Consider the following 17,321-nt stretch of genomic DNA (forward strand, 5'->3'; position numbering starts at 1 on the left):
TGCATTCAATCCACTTTGACATCAAACATACCACACTCAAAATATAACGGTGTCCCCTGCTCGACCTTTTTAAAGGACCTACATAGTCTATTTGCAAATCTGACCATGGGAGAGTTAGGCCTCTTTTCATCAATGGTGCTCTATGCATTGGTGAAGCAGGTTTAAATTGGGCGCATACTAGACATCCTCTAGTATATAATTCCACATCTTGGGACATATGTGGCCAGTAAGCATAATCTTTTAGTATTTCTAATGTCTTTTGTGAACCTCTATGGCCTGCAGTTATGGCATCATGTGCATGGTGTAGCATTAGTCCTCTGAATGAAAGGGGTACTACCCACTGTATTTGCCCTGTTATGGACTCTCTAATCATGAGCCCATCCTGTAATCTAATTCGTGTTTTGTTCTTTAATAACACCCTCAACTCTTCTTTTCCCATACAATCTTTTTCTGTTACAGGATTTTGTTCAGGATCTATCAAATGATTATAATAGATTCCCAAAATTTGATCATTCTTTTGTGCCTCAATCAAATCTTGGTCTGGCGTGTCATGACTCCACTGCACCACCGGTTGATCTACCTCCTTTGGTGCTTTAGAACGTGTCACTGCATCAATTTGTATTTCACCCATTAAATAATCAATATGTAGCAATTCTCCCATCACAGCCCCAATCTTAGCCAGATGGTCTGCCTTATCATTTCCCTCCTTATCCTCTCCTGGTGTTTTTAAATGCCCACGAATTTTTCTCCAGTATATTGTTAAATTATTTTCTGACACCAATTTGTCTATGGCTTGTATCATTTTTCCATGTTTAAGTGGCTTTTTGTTGTATGTAACCATGCCTCTTGCTTTCCAACCAGGCAAATACTCCACAAAGCTATTCCGTGCATAGTCAGAATCAGTCACCAGGACAATTTCACTGAACTTTTTATCAACTGCAGTAGCAATTGCTTTATAGATGGCTGCCAATTCCGCCACCTGACTGCTCCTATCTCCAATCCTCATCCCTATACTAGGAACGCCTTCACATTTCAACCAGACATTTCCTATTCCTGCCACTAATTGTTTATTACTGTCATTTTCAATGTGAAAAGCACAACCATCCACATATACAGTTGGCAAATCCTTGCATGTTTTTTCATCAAAAGCTTTGTGTGATGATTGTTCAAATTCCTGCAAACTAGTTTCCACTTCCATTTCATTTGGTATTTGTTCAGCTGCACAGTCATGTAAGTCAGCTAACCCTTGAGCAATTGGGCTCTTTTTATTTTGTCCATATCTCACTTCTACGGGAAAACCTTGTAATGCCAGCGTCCATGAAGTGATTCTGGATTGCGCTAGATTGCCTGATCTAATTCTTTTACTCTCTAAAAATTGCAAAGGTTGATGATTTGTTTCAATAATCACCTTTTCTCCCTGAACAATGGGGCGGAAATGTTGTAGCGCCCACACAGTGGTTAATAGGGCCTTTTCACATTCATTAAATTTCATTTCAACTTGGGAAAATGCCTTACTTGCATATGCAATGGTTTTGTGATTCAAATCGTGTTTTTGTGATAATACTGCTGACATACAATGTTCAGAAAAACCTATTTCTATAAAGAAATCCCTGTCCTTTATGGGGTATGCTAAACATGGCGCCTTTACAAGACATTCCTTCAATCTAGCCACTGCATCAGACTGCTCTCTTTCCCATCTCCAGGGAGTATTTAGTTTAAGCAGTTTAGTCAATGGTTGAGTGATTTCTGCATAATTCTCAATGAACTTTCTGTTATAGCCTGTCATCCCTAATAAACTTTTTACTCCTTTCACATTTTTAGGATCTTTTAATCTTTGTATGGCCTCTATTTTCTTCCTTTGTGGATTTAGCCCATGTTCAGTCACTTCATGCCCTAGAAAGTTCACTTTTTTCTTGCACCATTGTGCTTTTTGCAAAGATACTTTGGCGCCTGCTTTCTGCAATTGGCCAAGTACATGTCTTATTTCATCAAAATGGCTTTTTAGGCTTTCATTTTTTATCAGGACATCATCCACATAAACTATTGTTCCTCTTTCCGCTGCATCCGGCATGGCCTTTCTCAAAAATATGCCAAATTCACTCCCACTATTGATGTATCCGAACGGAGCTCTAAGCCAGGCATATTGAGTCCTGTCAAATGTAAAGGAAAATAAGTGTTGTATCTCCTCTGCCAATGGCACACACCAATATCCAGAGGTGAGATCTAACGTGGTAAATACATTTGAACCATGTATCTGAGCTAGGCCCTGATCAATGAATGGTAGTGGCCATCTAGATACTGGTACTCTTTTATTTAACTCTCTTAAGTCTGCACACAGCCGCCATTGACCATTTGGCTTTAACACACCTAAAATAGGCGTATTGGATGTGCTATGAATGGGCCTGATTATTCCCCGTGATTCCAAATTTTTAATAATCTCTGCCAATGATTCTAAACATGCCAGCGGTAGTCTATACTGGCGTACAAACACTGGATTTCTGCTACAACCTTCTGGTAGTGTGGCCACATGTAAATCAGTTAAACCACAATCATAAGCATCTTTTGCAAATACATCCTTAAACTCCATAAATATTTCCCTCAGATTGTTTCGATCCTCCTCGCTGTCACATGCATCCGCTAAGGAGATCTGCTCTTCTACCATTCTGGAAAATTCTGGAAACTCTTCTGGTAAAGGAATCTCAGTGCTTTCCTCTAACTGTGTGGCTGTGTCTTTTTGTAGAGCTGCCACTTTTAAATATTTCGGCATATCAGCTTCCACTTCAATGGGCTGATTTCCTGTTTCATTTTCATTTAAATTAAATATTATGCAATCCTCTTGATGGCAGCACACTGTCTCATTTGAATCATAAGGATACACAGAATGAATTTTAAATATTCCTTTGGGCTGAGAGTCCAGGTGTTCCGGCAACTCGCCCTTGGCATCTATATATTTTTCAGGAATATTCCCAATCACCATGTTATTTAAATCCGCCGTATAATGTGATTTTTGTATGGCCATTCCTAATGGGGAGTTTTCCTCTAAATGAATGTCCTGACAACCTTTATTATTTACCATGATTTTTACAGATCCCTCACCAATGTCTACCAATGGAATGTATTCATAATCCAGGCCTTGCTGTTTTATGGATTCATTCAGGCATACAAATGCATCAGAGCTTTTCATCTGCTGCCCATTTTTGCATTTCAGTGTTACTGCAAACTGTTTTGTAAATGCAGGAATAATAGTATCTTTCCTTATTTGTAATTCGACTGCATAAGGAACTAGTTGTGCACAATGATAAGCCCTTCTTTTGTCTTCAAACTCAGGTGCCGGACCACCTAGGCGTGACCATATTTTTTGATTAAGGAAATCTAACACCATACACATTCTGTGCATGATGTCATTGCCCATGTAAAATTCATTTTGTGTTCCACTCACTATCCATACATTATGGTAAATTGTTTTCTGCCCAATGCTAATTTTAAGCATGCATCTGCCTGCAATTCGGTTTTCAAAGTCTGGACTGTCCAACCCAGAAACATATTGGTTTTTAATCCTAAATTTCGGGATTTCTTCCCTCTCCATAATTTTTTGCAACAATTTCTCATTAATGAAACTCCTTTCATGTTCAAGTGCTAAAGTGGCTTTTATTGTTTTAAGATAATCATTTATACCAACATGAACCCATGGTTGCTCATCTTCCATGTGTATTTCTGCCAGAGTGGTAATGTGTTTTTCTGAATCTGTTTTAGGAACAATATTCTGTTTGCATGTTTTCTCTTTTAAATAGAAACGTAATGTGTGCTCATCTATGGCAGTCTGCCAATCTTTCCTTGGGTCCAAGTATATTTGTACAGGTAGTTTTTCATTGTCGCTCTGATCTTTGTCTTGACACATTAATATAACAGTGACACTAGGTATGCAGCTATTCTGGAGATATACCTCCACAGCATCATTTGTTTTGGCAACGGTGTGACATTCTTTTATATTGCTGTTTTGTGATTTTAGTTTCTTAGGCCTCAATGGTTTTTTGGTTAAGGACCACAGCACTCCATTCACCCCATCTATGAGAGGAGACAATCTTTTCAGGCAATCTGTCCCCATCAGAAATGGAATTTCACAAATAGATGTGATCAATACCTCTTGTTTCATTCTGTGCTTTCCTATTTTTATGTCAACCTCAGTTACACCTATGATGGGCACCTCCTCCCCATTACAGTTATGCACTGGGCCTTGATTTGCCTTCACTGTGATCTGACTCTGTGGAGGCCTCCCTTCATTGATACTCTTTACCAGCTCCTTGGACATAATTGTGGCCTGTGCGCCAGTGTCAATCATAGCGAAGGTGTGGCATTTTTCTTCTACAGTGATGGGTGCATAATATCTGTCCTCAACTTCCTCTAATACACATAAGAAATGTGAATTCTTACTGATTTCAGGGCTCACCTTTCTCAGGTCTTTTTCACTTTTGGCTAAGCACATTGGTAAATGAAAAGACATTTTTCCCTCCTTTTTACCCATTTCTGTGCGAGATATTTTATTCATTTCTCCATGTTCAGAGGTTTTTTGGAGTGTGGCCACTGTTCGCCCATCCATCTGGGTAACATCAGAGACCACATTACAACCTTCCAACTGAACATGTTTAATAACATCATTCAGCAATTTGTCATTTTTTAATTCTGTGTATTTGTGATCATTTAGTGTAATACCATCCCTTTCAGCCTCTTCAAAAATATGTGGCTCAAAGAATTTTTCAGGTGATTGACTTGTACCCTCCTTGTGAGTATTTCCTTTTTCTGTCCGTGTTTGGTCATTGTTTTGCTTGCCCAGGGAAGGAGCTATGGCATCCCCACTTACTCCCTGTTCACTGGTATTCCCCATGCCTGAGTCATTTTTCTTAAATCTGTTCCTTTGTTCTTTTGGAATTCCTAATGTTTCTTTTTCATTTGTGCAAATCTTTACTGTTTTATTTAGCTCTAAGCTAAACCGTACCTCTTTTTTAGAAATATTTGCACTTTCTGTCACAATTTCATTTACTGGTACTTTCATTTTTAATCCATTAGGCATCTCAGAGTCGTTATGCAAAATTATATCAGAGCAATCTGTCATTTTGGCACTCCAGTTATCATGAGTACTTAGTCACTTTTCGGAAGCCCCCCGGTCATTGCTATGGCCATCAGCCCCCTCTTTGGAAGGTTGTTTTTGCGCTGTATAGAGCTTTCCTATTTGCTCAGCTAACATTTTCACTTGGGCCTCAAGGCACTGGAACCTTTCCATCTCTCTAGGATCCTCTTTCTGTGGCCTAGGTCGATATTGGTTGTTTTCCCCCTGATTGGATCTATTCTGATACCTCTCAGGTGATTGATACCGGTTGGGATGGTTTCTGAACTCTTGATTCATTTGTGGAGGGGAGCGGGTTGCACCCATCCTTTGATTATAGTCCCCTGGTGGGGAATCATTGTACTGGCGTGGACTGTAGTTCACGTTTTGCCTCATGTCCCTGTCTCTCAGATTGTGGGTACTGGCCCCTATGTTGATTTCCATTATCAGTAAATCGATCCACATATCGGGGCCTATCCTGATTACCATATATCATGGTGCTGGGATCAAATCTGCTCTGTGTCCCCAATGACTGGTAGGGACCATCATTTCTTTGATCTTGATTTTGTCTCTGGTTATTGTTCATATCTGCCATATCAGACCGGTATCTTACCCGGGGTCTATCCCCTAAATATCTAGGGCTGATGTAGCTCTCTCTATTACTAGGATCATGTGATTGGAACATTGGTACAGGAAATGGCGATCTTTGTTGATTACCCCTTTGTTCAGGTGTCACATTATTTTTACCTTGACTTTGAGCAGACTCAAGGGACATTTTGGCTGACCTGATTTCCATTACTGTGGCTGAGGGTTCTTTAGATTTAGGCCTGGTATCTTTCATTTTATCACTTTCTCTACCCTGACAATAGAGTACCTCATATAGCTTTGTGCTTTGATGTACAATCCATTCAAGGGACTTGTCACGGTCAAATTCACGGACCAATTGGGATATGATGTCTTTCTGTAGCCCATAGAAGTATGCAGTTTTAAACTCATTGGAATTTGAGTCAAAAGATACATCAAAGCGAGAGAATGCTCTTTTTAAGTCTTGTAAAAATTGGCGAGGGGATGTATTAGGTCCAGCAGTAATTGTGTACGCGACTTTCTTTGCCTCCTGCAATGACTGAAAAGGAGAAAAATGACGCCTAATTTCTTTTTCAAACTCCAGCCATGTCATATTCTGCTGTTCATTTAATCCCCTTATGATGCTGGCCGTCGGGGCATCTAAAGTTAAATGAAAATATTGTCTGTACTGTTCCCTAGGTATCTGGAGTGCTTTAAAAATGTCATGCACCGCTTCTAAGTGATCCTCAATGCAGCATTCACCTCCCTTTTTAAATGGTTTGATCAGGGCTTTAATGGATTTCATTATTTTTATGGGGCTACTTGTTGCAATGCATGGAATTGCACTATTTTGTGATTCAATCCTGTTTTCAGGTGTATGAGATTGGTGGCTGCCCCCAATGGGAGTATCAAATCCCCCAAGGGCGCTGCAACCAAGTTCAGTCACCGGCCCAGTCTCTGGGGCACTAGCTCTTTGGGCAGAGCTAGACTTCACCTCCACTCCATTGAATGTGGTACCCTGCCGCCTCTCCTGGGACCTGGGAATGCACATTTGCTGTTCTAAGTCCTTACACTTTTTAAGGAGTCTATTGGCTTCATCATGCAAATAATTATTTTCATCACTCATTTTATTAATCACCTCCTGCATATCGCACATTTGCATTTGGCATTCATTGAACTCTTTATTTCTCTTGTCTCTTTCTTGAATCATTTTAATCATTTCTTGTTCTGCACTCTGGAGATCACCTTCTTTTTCACAATGTTCTTTTTGTAAAATCTGCATTTCTGAAACAACCTCATCTTTATCCTGCCTAATGTGATCCACTAAGGCTTTTAAGTGTGCCAATTCTTGCTCACTATCTTCAAATTGTTTCTTGCTTTTGGATAACTGAGTATCAAAGTCTCTGCATTTTAATTGCATGTCTTTTTGGCATACATCCAATTCTGCTCTCAACATTTCCTGATTTTTACTTGCCCCCTCTAATTCAGTCTTTAACCTGTTAATTAGCTGAGTATCATTCTCTTGCATTCGCAGGGACTTGTTTAAAATAAACCATATTTTGCCGCATAGAAAACAGTCTTTCTCTGCACTTTTATCGGCTGCATTCAATAATCTTGTAAGGCAGACCTGAATTATGCTGCCTTCTGCAAAAATATTGTCTAGTTTTTCTTTCTGCACCTCACCCTGAATGCGGTTACTCCATTCTAACGTGCTATTCGAAGACCAATTCCCATGTGCAAATAACTTTGCCTCTAAATATTGCACTAGATCTGAGAATGTGGTTTCCCTTTGTGACATTCTGAAATTCGTTTTTAGTGGCACACTGCTATTATAAAATGGGTTCCCTTTAATGTGCAAATGGCAGTGTGAGACACACTTGCCACGCCCAGTAGGTACTCTATGATCACTTTCCCGGCCTGCAACGCACCATAAATATGTAGGGTATTTTGTGGAGATTTGGGCCTGACGGTATTTTATTACCGCCGAAAAATAACTTAGCAATAATCACTCTTTGTATTCAGATTTGGCCATGTGCAACAATAATACAATGGACATGCATTATTTCAGCACCCAGACCTGCATATTTGGTATACGTGGTTGGTGGTATTTTGGTGAGCAGAATTCCCTTGTTTTATTTGTGGCCCCAATGTCCAGAATCCCTTATCTTTGCTTAGATTTTTCGTGTGATCACTAGAGAGACCTCAGACCTGCATTCTAGGAATACCACATTTTCCAGTGATAGTGTTGGTGTGCCACCATGGGCGAACTCACTGACTTATTTACGACAGAGAGCTATATGTGGTAGTCTTGTGGTAATTTCCACTACCTTATATACGGTAGGGAGCTATGTTCAGAGAGTCTCTCTTCCCGTTGGCTCATGTACCTCCAACAAGCTATGCTACAGTCACTCACAATTATTCATACTGATTCTGACATGCACACATCTGTCTTAAAATGACCATTGCACTGTTTAAAAATCTCCCCACATCATCAGCATTGTAATGGTAAACAATAAACATCACCCGTCTGCTTTCAAATATTTTTCTGTATTATAAAAGTTGTATTTAAACACGATCTCATTCTTTACAGAAATAAATAAAATGGTACAGTAAAAGCATTGTCTATGACACACTGCAAAGAGCGTGGCGGAGAACAGAACTCAAATTGCAACATTGGTATTTGATTAAGACACGCACAGGAATCCTACACTGACTGCATATTACCGTACACACTCAGCTCCCACACTTCTCATTACCTTATCTTTTTAGTTGTTCTCTTTGGCTGCTCTCTTTGTGAATGTGACTCCCTTGAAGATTAACTCCAGCAAAAAGGAACGCTTGCCTTCTCAAACCGGGGTCATTGCCTGGAATTCTCAGCTTTTGCAGATAGGAATGCCTCAGCCAGTGGAAAGGTCCTTCTTTCAGCTCTCCCCAATCTCGACTGCAGCAGGACACAGGAATCTGCATTCAGTCAGGAGCCCCACAGCCAGGTCTTCTCCCCAGTAGTGCAGAAAAATGTCTCCTGTCTTTTTCCCCGTTACTGCCCACTAAAACTTTCCTCTCAGCCCTCTGTATGACGTGTCCCAATGAAATCCATCATCTCTCATCCTCCTACTCTTCAACAATAGCTTCGCTTATACATTTGCAATTGTTGCAAACCTGACTTCCTTCTTCCTGCAGTTACTGTGCACAAAAACACGGAGAATCAGGCAGAGAAGAGAAGAAAAAAAAATCTGCACACACATTTAAATGGTTTTCAGAGTATGCCTAATTCTGCAGTGGAGAACACATTTTATTAGTGGGTTATGTTAAATGAGGTTTTATTAGTCAGGTTAATGGTTAATAGGTTAGCTGTTAATTTTCAAATGTGTCTCTCGCACCATAGGCATTTCAGGTGAAAAATAGTGTGCATTTTTAAATGAGCACGTGTGCTTTTAACTGTAAAAATAGATTTGCATCTTATATGTTAAAATCGTTTTTGACTGAATAGCCTGTCTTTCCTTGTTAATCTGCTAACCCATATAGCAATGCACCGCACCCTTGTGGTGGTGGTGCTGCAAAAAAAAATGTGCTACTTGTGCAGTAGTGCTGTACTCTGTGCTGTTTGCTACCTGTGTAGTAGTGCTGTACTCTGTGCTGTTTGCTACCTGTGCAGTAGTGCTGTACTCTGTACTGTTTGCTAAATATTCTTACAGTTTCCAGTTCGCTTCTGCTGCTCTTTTGGTACTGTGCATAGTTTTCAGATTGGTGGTGTACCAGGTGTTTAGGTTGGCAAGCGGCTTCCCTTTGCGCATACTTAGAGGTGCTACTTTGTCTACGGCCTGTAGTAAGGATTGGTTGTACAACTCTACCATTGACAATGGGTTAAAACTGGCGTGGTTTTGGTGATCAGTGATAGGGTCCAATAATGGCATTAATCTCTCAGGTGTAATGTTATGTTTATTTCTAGTGAGGGCTGATGGTGCTTGGATTGAGCAGGAGTCTAGGCCAAGGCTACCCTGGATGGTGAAGGAGATAGCGTGATGGTCAGACCAGGCACAAGGTGTATTCAAATCTTCGTGTCACAATGTAGGTCAGCTAGCCAGTCCTGTGTTCTGCCTTTACTGTGAGTAGGGTTAGTGATGTGGTGCGAAAAGCCAAATTCGGTGATAGTATTAGCTAAGGCGGAGGCGTTATCATCTTTGGCGCATTAAAGCCTAAAGTTAAGTCTCCAAGCAACATAATTTAGGAGCCTGTTTTAGTGTTCCAGTTGAGGAGTTGTGTAACATCTTCCTCAAATGAAGATGTAAAACCTGGAGGTCTATAGATGAGATGGATGGTCATGGTACGGGAAGCAGTGAGCAGTAGTTTAAAGGAGAGGAGTTCCCCAGAGGGTTAGGAAGTTCTCTTGTGCCAAGCTGATTTTTAGCTATGAAGGCTACTCCTCCACCCCTGGAGGCATCTCTGTCCATTCTGAAAATAGTGTCATGGCCAAGGAGAGAGCTGGACCTTCTGCTCCATTGAAAAAAACATTGAAAATTGTCTCTTACTTTGAAATATGTCTAGATAATATTTGACAGTTTATGTGAGAAGGTTCTTCTTATTATTGTTGATAAATTGTGTTATACACGCACTGATTTTGATGAATTTTGGTATATAAAAATCACTGTTACCATACATATTTATATAAAAAATAATAATACATAAGCAACATGTGGTGAACATTATTTAACTTTAGTTTATTTAATTTTTTTAATATTTGGTTGTATATTCAACACATATAGGGTGTGCAGGGTACGGGAGTGTTCCACAAGACTGTGGACATCTGTTGTTCTATACTATTGTAGACCACCCAGTGTCAGGGTTGGTTCATCTCCTCTGCACCCCACTACTGATCTTAAAACATCTGTTTAAACAATAGAGCAATTTGAGTTGTGCTCCCAGATACATAGGTATTTAACCTTCTGCTGCATGGAGTCAGGTTTCAGAGATTACTAGGAAGTCCAGATTATTTGTCATAATAAGGTCTGCAATGTATAAGACATGTGCAGTGAGCGATCTTGAGCAATCTCAGTTCTTCAAGTTCAGTTAATTAGTGCACCTTTGATTAATGAAGCATCAGGGTTAGGCGTGTCTATGGGTAGATGATTACTTGTGGGAGTACATGAGTGAGTTAAGTTGAGCTGGTGGTAAATCTCATTGTGAATAGTATGTTGTGTAAGTGTTGAGGGCTGGGCATTTGGTACAGTGCACATAGTGTAATTCTTTGGATTAGTTGCAGAGCTATCACTAATAGTCATGAGACTGTAGGAATCTTTTAGATTAGAGGGAGAGTCCTTAAAGCTACTATTCAGTGTGGTGTTGCTGCTATCTTTATGCATATTGTGGTGGTCCTTTTTGACCGTAGTAGGAAAGTCCTTTATGCTAGTCCTTTTTCTACACTAGGTCAGCTGCTGCTGGTTTTTCATGCATCTAGCTCGTAGTCTAGTATTCCTTATGTTAGCTGGTCAGGGATAATTTGTTTTAGGTACAATAGCATGTTGTTTGATCTGTTGGTTAGGTGTTGGTGGTCGATTGGCATTTAGTATGATACTTTATTTTGTATTGGCTAAAATATTGGCATGTTGTAATGCCGGGAAGAATCATGTAGGCAGTATGGAATGTACGTGTGGTAATGAGGCAGACATAGTTAGAGTTACATGGTAGGTAGTAGATGTATAATGTTAGCGACAAAATCAAAACCGAATTTGAAATCTAGTTCAGGCATTTTTACGATATATCAACAACTTTCTATAGTTAATTTTCGAAAGAATTCTGTGGCTCAAGAAACAAATTTGCATGCCTGCTATATTGGCTATAAGAAGTGTCCACTGAGAACCACAGTCCAAATGCAAATCTGCATTTATTAGTCAATTTGTTGGTTTATTGTTGTTTTATCGTCCTTCTTCCGTGTCATCAATCGAGTCTGCACACGCGGAAATTCTTCTCCTTGTCTTGCTTCTGCATGGATCGTTAAGGGTGCGACTTTCTAGTAAAGTTATAGATCAGCACTATATCTCCAGCAAGCAGTTTAGGTGCTGATAATAATTCTGAAAGTCTGGTTGCTTAATGGTTTTCATCTGTGTTCTGAGACCGACCCTCTGTTGCTTGAGTTTATCTGAAATGACAGAGATACTAGTGGTCATACATGTCAAATATTCATTTAATTCATTTCCAAAATTTTATGCTGTGCTCTGGGCATCACTTCAATTCCTCAATGGAGGAGTTAAAGGCATTCACATTCGTCTTCCTGTCACTAGCTTGTGGGGTGTGAGGTGGTGGTCCGACCCGGGCTGATTCCCTAGGGCATATAAAGCTAGGGGTAGGCAATATAGCCATCCCTTTTTCAGTGGAAATGTAAGCTTGGCAACTCTTTCCTATAGAAGGCTGTGGAGTCTCTCACACATCCTGTTCACTTGCAGGTGGTAAGCAGAAGAAAATGTTTGCTTGATATTCAGCAATAATCGTATTTGTTCAAATACTTCATTAATGAAATGTGTTCCATTATCCGATCTCAGCACTTACCACACACTCCCATCTTGGAAAGACTTCACTTACTAAAAACTTTGATGCACAAGTGGCATCAGGGTGTTTACAAGGACCTGCTTTGATCCACCTGGAGAAGGGTCACATCACCACTATCAGATACTCGTATCCATTACATACTTGCAGCATATCAACATAATTGTTTTGTAAATGTTGAAAAGGACCATTTGGTCGAGGAATTACTACTCTAATCATGTGCAGTGTATGCCCAGCGGTAAACCTTTGACACATGATGCAGTTTACTACATAAAATACAACATATTTGCAGCGAGACTCTCCCTAGTTACATGAGCAGGGTAGTGCAGCTGTTCAAGCACTACCTTTAACAATGCTACTGGCATCACAGGCTTTCCAGTACTGTCCTGCTGCCATTATGCTTCTTTGGGGATAAAGAACACCACTTTGTTTCCGTAATTCCAGCTCTTCCTGTGGTGCACTGCCTTGAACCTCCATTAACTGGGCTCTTGGTAAATAATTAAATCATTCATTCACTACCATAATCATAACTACCTTCTCCTTAACATTTGGAGTATCACAATCTGAAGTATCTGGTGAATACACAACCCTTTTGCCTTCTGCATCTGCAGCTTAGTTCCTGCAAGAGATAAAGTCAGTTTGCTTAGTATGCGCTGCGCATTTAACTATCGCTATAGTTACTGGGAGTTGTAGTGCCTTAATAAGCATGTCCAATAATGATACGTGCTACACTGGAGTGCTGTCCACTTAGAGGTAGCCCCTCATTTTCCACCATGCTAATCCAGTGTGTACGGTTGACGTCACGTAGGCAGAGTCACTGTGCACCGTCGCTTGCTGCCCTGCATGATTTTCAAGCACGGCAATGAGTGCTACCAATTCTGTTGCTTGCACCGAAAAGTGAGACGTAGTGTTGCACTTGCTACAACCTCAAATTCACTGTTTGCTCTGTGCCTCACTACAGCTGTGCCAGAATGTCTTTCTCCACTTGTTTGATCCATTTTTGAAGAACCATATATGAAGGGATTTCTCCCCTCCAGACAATGCATTCTCTTTTACGCACAGTATATCATCATAAAACTCTTCATAGTTTGCTCAGTCATGCACATGCTCGCCCTCTGCCACTGGCACAGCTACAAATGTGGCAGGGTTCACTATTTTCCATCTGACAATTTGAATCGCTGGGTTTGATATGAATATTTCATATACAGAAGCTCTCTGAAATGTAAATGTACCCTTCGGTTTCTCCAAAATGGCAAACAAAACATGCTCCACAAAAAGCGTCATAGAACAACCCATTACAATTCGTGTACATTTCTCAATCACGAACGTGGTGACTGCCAATGACTGTTTGCAAGGAAAATGCCCTTTCAAAACCTGGGTCTAAAATCGCACTGTAATATGCCAGAGGTTTGTACCCAATGTAGTCCTCTGTGTAAGCACTGCTGTCATAACTCTCCCATTTGTAGGTGAAAACAAGAAAAACTCCTCAGCATAATTGGGAATTCCTAAAACGGGAGCTGTAGAAATTGCTTTCTTCAATTCTTCAAACCCTCCCTCCATTTCCTCAGTCCATTCTATTTTCTCCTTATTCACCTGTGCTTTCTTTCAAGCTTGCAAAAGGGGTCTTGAATATGAACTTTAGTCAAACACCCATGCTCTCACATAATTGCATAATCCCAAAAACTGTTGCATCTGTTTCACCGTTTACGGTATTGCAGTTTTCATGATCGCTTCACCTCTTCCAGGTGTTACGTTATTTCCCTCATGTGAAATCAACTGGCCTATGTACAACACTTCTTCTTGACAATGCGGTAACTTTTCTTTGTCTACTTTGTATCCCTTGTCTGCTAGAATATCATTAATTGAATCAAGTCTTGTCTACACTCATCTTCTGTTGTGATAAAAATCAAAATGTCATCTATGTACTGTATCACAGTGCTTTTCAAATCGATGTTGCCTAGGTCCATCTGTAGGACTCTATTAAATAGCGAATGGGACTCACAGTACCCTTGAGGCAGCCTCATGTGCTTCAGGTGGATTCGGAAAAACATAAACAGAGTCAAGTCTTGTGAGTCTTTGTGCAACGGTATTGAGAAAAACGCATTTTTCAAATGTATCACTGTGGAATATTGTGCATCTATGGGGAAACTGCATAGTATCATCACTGGATTAGGAACTAAAGGAAACTTAGCCTCTACAATCTGGTTGATTGGTCTCATGTCTTGTATAAATCTCCATGACACTCCCTTTGATTTCTTCACTGGGTACACCGGGGTATTGCACATTGATTCTTACAGTACCAGAATACCTTGCTGAAATAGTCTAAAAAAAGCCCTCATCTGCCTCTCAAGACATTGGGTATTGTTTTGATCACCGTAAAATCTCTACTGGTTTCAGCTTTATTTTAACCTCCCCTACTCCTCTTAATATGCCTACATCATAAGGGCCTGTAGTCCATAAAACGCTTGACACTTTCTCCAAGTCTTCATAGTAAAATGCTGGGCACTACCACATTATCGCCATGTACTGTGGGATCTCCCTTTTCTCTATTCTGACCCAATATGTAATGCTCATAAAGAACACCACTTCATCATCTGATTGATCATCTCTAAACATATCTTCGTTGGTGACATCAGTCAATCTAGACCCTTCCTCAATGGCAATCACTGTTCTCCATGGCCTACCCTCATCATCTGTTGCATGGAGCATTGCCATTTCCCCTCGTACTATAGCTGCATCTAACTGTAGGGTGATGGTCTGTCCCGCCTCTTCGTCCATAGGTATCTGTGATATAAACAAAAATTCATAATACCTTCCCACTAAGCCAGGTAGCCATGTTAACAGAATGCTCAGCCCATTAAGGAAAACTTTGGGTTCTATCGGCACACCTCGCAGAGCCATTTGCCCTGTGAACGCCAATATAACTTTGCCCACATTCATATAGTGTATCCCAGGAGTGGAGCACACCATATGTTTGTTAGTAAAAGAAATTGTCATGTTAAGTTTTGTCATTAAGTCTCTTCCCAAAATATTAACTGGTTTCTGCCGTGAATACAACAATGGAACAGACAAGTCACACTGTCCTATAGAGACTGGTAATTCCTCAGTAAAAGGGACTCGACTTATAGCTCCAGAGAATCCTTGAGCATTCATGGCATTCCCTGACATTGGATATTTTCCCTCTTGTATACATGAACAAGTTGCACCAGTGTCTACTAAAAATGAAAGATATTTGCCTCCTATTGTCACATCAACCCTTAGTTCCTCTTGGGGGTCTGATAGTACTGATACACATCAAGTGGCCCTGTCAGCTGTCCTATTGTGGATACATGCATACCCCTGTACCTGTGCAAGGATTCCCTTCCACCACAATGACACTCAGTATCCTAGGTGTCAGTAATTGTCCTATGTTTGCAATCTGGTGTCTCTGCATGGGGGTGTGCTGCGACAGCCCTTGCAGTGGATTCAATGGTGCTTGCTGTGGTAGGTGTGCCTGTTGCATTTGAGGCACTTGTGCCTGATACACTGTCTGATCTTGGGCGAATCGTTCCCCAGATTGTGAGCTATACACTGGAGGATAAGCTGTCCCCCTCTTGAGACCTGGCCTTTTTGTGCATACCCTTGGCTTCTGCATATGTGCGCTTTGTGCCCTGCCATCCCACATGTCCAACATATAGGAGGACTCCATCTGACTAGTCCCCCTTGGTTGAATCCTCCTTGCGCATTCTGATTCTCATTCTGCTTATTCTGAAACATTTTGAAATCCACCCCTTCCTCTGTAGCCCATGCCCCTACCTAGCTGATTAGTCGCCCACGATGTACTTACTGCTTGTTGCACTCCTAGTCCTTCTCTGCTTGTCAATACCACCCCTTCTATGGCATATTTCGACAGTTTCTTCAGAACTAACTTGGCTTCCTCAAGTTTTCTAGCATTGCCTTTCTTCCTGTTTTTCTCCTGTAACAGCCAACAGTGATGCACTATAGTCAAATGTATTTAAGCCCATGGCTTTTCTTCCTTTCCCACTTGCTTCTTGAGTTGCCTCTTTACCTGTTCAGGCAATCCCTGACATAAAATGTAGTAAAATACATCCACTGTTTTACCCCACGACTCGCGCGTTTTGAGAATTTAGCGTTCCTGGATGTCCTAAATGTAAGCAAGTAGATCCTCATCCTTTTTCATTTTACATGTCATAATCCATTATGGGAAACTGCTTAAATCTCGATTTGCAATTGGCTCCCATCGTCTGCCTATCCATAGTGGGAACAATGGTTCCTAATCGCCTTCTTCCTGGCAATGACCTTAACCTACTTACATATGGCAGTGATTCTCTCTTCTCACCATATGATCATCCTTCAGGGTGTTCTGGATATGCCATAGGATCTGGTGTTTTTTCTTTAGGTTACTCGAGATCAGACCATCTTACTTCTTTGTCTGCCTGCAGGCCTCCCTTGGGGGCACATGCACCTCCTCCCTCTTCCCCACGTAAGGATTCTCTCTCCTTGTCTGACATATTTCGTCCCCAATGAGTGTGACCCTCACCCCCTTCACACTTGTCTAAGGTCAGTCTACTTAAAGACAAGGATCTATGCTCAAAACTGAATGAATTACTCTCTTTGCTTCATGATTGGAAGACTAGGGTTTGATCTCCCTTCCCTCGGCTACCCGATTTACCACCTTCTCTTAAATCCTGATAGGCTTTATCAATCCTATCTCTGATGCTCCCTATATTGAAGTCCTCTTTAGTGTTACTCTAGATAGCCCTGACGTAGCTCCCTGTAGCGGGAGGAACTCTTCTATACTGCATCATTTTATTACTGGACTTGGCTCCATAATTATTTTTGAATGCGATCAATGTTGTGGTTCTGATGTCTCCTTTGTCGTTCTAATTCTTCATCTACTTCTCTTTGCTTACTTGCTTCTCTAACTCTTTCCACTTCCTTTGTTATCTAGTCTCTCTTTACCCCTGCTCTTGTTTCTTCCTCTTCTCTTTGTCTTTGTATTCTTCTGTCTCTTAATGTCAACGCTTCCTCCTCTTCTCTCTTCCTTTCTTGCTTCTCCCATTCTTCTACTGCTCTCTGTCTGTTGTCACACTTCCTTTGTTTCTTATTTCTTTTG

Source organism: Ambystoma mexicanum, chromosome 12 (genome assembly GCF_040938575.1).
Source record: "Ambystoma mexicanum isolate Mex_15411 chromosome 12, UKY_AmexF1_1, whole genome shotgun sequence".
Taxonomy (NCBI): Eukaryota; Metazoa; Chordata; class Amphibia; order Caudata; family Ambystomatidae; genus Ambystoma; species Ambystoma mexicanum.